General features: G+C 44.1%; 1 non-coding gene across 1 annotated transcript; it reads left to right on the forward strand.

Annotated features, from left to right (window-relative positions):
- The first annotated feature begins 3,169 nt into the window (after positions 1 to 3,169).
- On the forward strand, positions 3,170 to 3,241 carry TRNAS-GGA (transfer RNA serine (anticodon GGA)). Its single transcript has one exon. It is a non-coding gene; the product is annotated as a tRNA-Ser (tRNA).
- The last annotated feature ends 717 nt before the right edge of the window (positions 3,242 to 3,958 follow it).

Raw genomic sequence — 3,958 nt, forward strand, 5'->3', positions numbered from 1 at the left:
CTAAAAAAGTTGAGAACACGAAAACAACTCTGCTTTATTCAATTGTTTAAAGAAAAAACAAACAAGAACACACAGATATTTTCTGAGATTCTTCTATATATCAGATATTATGGTGGGCTGAAGTATTAGAGAAATAAGGCTTGCGTGCGTGCATGCCAAGGTGCTTCAATCATGTCAACTCTTTGTGACCCCATGGACTGTACCCCTTCAGGCTCCTCTGTCCATGGGATTCTCCAGGCAAGAATACCGGAGCGGGTTGCCACGCCCTCCTCCAGGGGATCTTCCCGACCCAGGGATCAAACCCATGTCTCTCACATCGCCTGCACTGGCAGGGGGATTGTTTACCACTAGCACCACCTGGGAAGCCCTGAAATAAGCCACATACACATTAATTCATTCAATGGACGTTGAGTGCCCGCCACATTCCACACTTTAGATTAGTTTCTAGTTGGCTAGTGGCAGGGCGGGGGTGGGGAACGTGATCAGTATAAGTAAATTGCAGACAAATTATAGACGGATGAGGGATACATGCTAAGGATAAGATGCAATGTTGAGAAATGAAGGGTGGGAGAAGGGAGCTGAAACAGTAGACAGGGTGGTCAGGGAAGGTCTCACTGAGAAAATGTGCTTTGTGTAAAGATTCTAGGAAGTGAGGAAGTGAGTCCTGTGGAAACCTAGGAAATGAGCATCCAGACAGAGGAATCAGCAAGTGCTGGGCGTCTAAGCAAAAAGTGTGCCTGGCACGTTGGAGGAAGAGTTGGAGGCGGGTGGCTGAACAGGGTGGAGGAGGCGAAGGAGATGTGATCACAGGAGGAATGGAGAACCAGGTCACGAGGGTCCTGATTGCTCTTAGAACAGCTCAGGCTCTCACTCTGAGACAGAAAGTCATTAAGGGCTTTGTGTTTGTTTAGTTTAGTTTTTAATTTTATTCTTTTAGCCTTACCGCATAGCTTACCAGATCTCAGCTCCCTGACCAGGAATGGAACCTGGGCCTTTGGCAGTGAAAATCTGCAGTCCTAGCCACTGGACCACCAGGGAATTTTTTGGCTTCCATTTTAACAGTATTACTTTGGCTGCTGTGTAGTGATGAGAGAGAGGGGAGAAGGTGGAAGCAGGCAAACCATTTAGGAGGCTGCAGAAATAACCCAGATGAGAGATGATGTGTCTTGGAATAGAGTTAGGATGGGTAAGAAGTGATCAGTTTCTGGGTACGCTTCGAAAGTGCATCCGAAAGGAGGTTTTTGGTGGATTAATTGTGGAAAAGAGAAATGCCGAAGACTCCTCTGGAATTTTCAGGTTGAGCAAAGCGTGAGATGAAGTAGACTGAGACATTGGCATCTTAGTAATGTTAGGTTCGGGCTGCCTGTTAGACAGCCAGGTGGTCATGGACACAGGAGCTGGGAGTTCAGGGAAGGAGTCTAAGCTGGAGATATAAATTTGGCAATTGTCAGCATAGAGACAGCAAGAGTCAGACATGACTGAGTGACTTCACTTTCACTTTCCACTTTCATGAATTGGAGAAGGAAATGGCAACCCACTCCAGTGTTCTTGCCTGGAGAATCCCATGGACGGAGAAGCCTGGTAGGCTGCAGTCCATGGGGTCACACAGAGTCGGACACGACTGAAGCGACTTGGCGGCAGCAGCAGCAGCAGCAGCATAGAGATGGCGTTTAAAGTAATGCAACTGGATGAAATCATCTAGGGGATAAATTTTTTGTATAAAAGAGGAAGGATCCAATGGGTGAGCCTGGGATCTCTTTCAAGTTTAGAGGTGTGGAGAATTGGAGAAAGCAGCAAAAGTGAATGAGAAAGAATAATCTGTGAGGTAGCAGGAAAATCAAAATAGGAATAAAGCAAAATGTAGAAATTGCTCTGACAGAGAGGGAGAGAGAGAGAGATCTCAAACTGCAAACTGAGTCAAATGCAACTTAAAGGTCAAGGAGAGATGAGGACTCAGAATTGACCCCTGCATTTAGCAACACAGTGACCTGGAAGCACATATAAAAGAGAAATAATAGTGGAGCAGAGCTCAAGTGCCAGTGTGTGGTTTGAATCCTGTACACGAGGCTGACCTAGAAAGCACAGATTTCTGGACTCCATTCCCAACGAATTGACCCTCAAAGTCTAGGATGGTGCTTGGGAACATTTATTTTGAACATTTTCCATTTCTCCCAGATGACCAGCCAGATTTGGAATCCTGCCGGTGATTCACAGTCAGGAGAGCAGAGAAATATTACTTGGAGCAGAAATTTTAAGCTGAAGAGGTAAAGAGAAGCTAGGAAACCTTGTTGCAATGCAGCCAAGTGATGGTAATGAATACGGGAAAGGAGCCCAAACTGCTTAAATGAGGGGCAGATGTATTCAGAAAAGGAGACTGAAGCTGAGTGCTGCCAGCCTGGCAAGTCCTGCTAAGGCTGTGTAAGTAACAGAGTCACAGTGCACTTCTGAGCCGGAATGGACATAATAAACGTGATGTTTGTGAGTATTACCTATTACCTGCGGTGATGTTTTTTAAAGAAGGGAATTTGAAAGTGATCCATTGTAAAGTTTCTCTTTAAACTTAGGTAGTCAGCATTTTGGTTTTAGGCTCCTTTGTGAGCCTCGGTTTTAGGGTCTCCTAGACTTCACTTTCACTTTTCACTTTTATGCATTGGAGAAGGAAATGGCAACCCACTTCAGTGTTCTTGCCCGGAGAATCCCAGGGACGGGGGAGCCTGGTGGGCTGCCGTCTATGGGGTCGTACAGAGTCGGACACGACTGAAGCGATTTAGCAGCAGCAGCAGCAGCAGTCCTAAATTAGTTTCCAGCCACTGTCACCTCTTAGTGATTTCTATTGCCATTCTATCTCCTGCCTTTATTTATACTTTTCTTGAATAGTGATTCTCAATCAGTAAGCTCTAATATTCTTACAAGTGCACACATTTTGACTAATACATAGTACTTATTTTATTGTGACTGATTTTAAATACCATGACAACTACATTTGTCGGGCAGAATGTAGCACTGAGGAATCTTACGCTGGAATATAATGTAGAGAAACTCAGAGGTAAGAGTAGGGGAACCATATGATTAATCGTTAGCCCAAGAATGCTTCTGAGAGGAAAAAGTGCCACCGATAATTACACCAGGACAAGAGGCACAAACTGGACTATTCAGGTAAACTAGGGCTTCCCTGGTGGCTCAGAGGTTAAAGCGTCTGCCTGGAATGTAGGAGACCCAGGTTCAATCCCTGGGTTGGGAAGATTCCCTGGAGAAGGAAATGGCAACCCACTCCAGTACTCTTACCTGGAGAATCCCATGGAGGGAGGAGCCTGGTAGGCTACAGTCCATGGGGTCGCAAAGAGTGAACACAAAGAGAATGTATACATCTAACGTGGAATGTGGACATCTACACATCTGACTTTCTTGCACAATTCCCTAAAAATGATTACTCAGAACAGTTTCTCTGAAGGTTTGTTAAAAATAATTAAAAATTAGAGACATAAACTGTGTTCTAACACTTCCATTAACTTCTAGGAAACTCTCCTTAGGTTGCATTTCCTTTGTCTTCGAATATCTTCTGGTATCTCAAAACACGAAGAAGAAAATGTCAGCATGACCCTGACAACATTTTTCTTAAAACTCTACCACGTGGTGTTGAACCTAATGATAGATTTTCAATCCATTCTGTTTGCCAGTCTAACAGTATTCAGCGATCTCTCCTTCTGGAAACATGCCCTACCGCTCATCATCTTTTTTTATTGGAAACATTACAATTTCCTCCTGTGTAAATGGTCCAGAAGTGCTTCACTGATGCTTTTTTCTCCTCCTTTTCCAAAGTTGTCTGTATTGCTTAAGGGTAATTCTCAATGCATCCTTATGCCCTTTCTTTTCTAAGTTGTTTTCACCTGACCCTAGAGTCCAATATCAATCATGCCCATGACCCCAAATCTTATACTAACTTTTTTCATCTCTCTCT

This window comes from Bos javanicus, chromosome 14, assembly GCF_032452875.1.
Source record: "Bos javanicus breed banteng chromosome 14, ARS-OSU_banteng_1.0, whole genome shotgun sequence".
NCBI classification, from domain to species: Eukaryota; Metazoa; Chordata; class Mammalia; order Artiodactyla; family Bovidae; genus Bos; species Bos javanicus.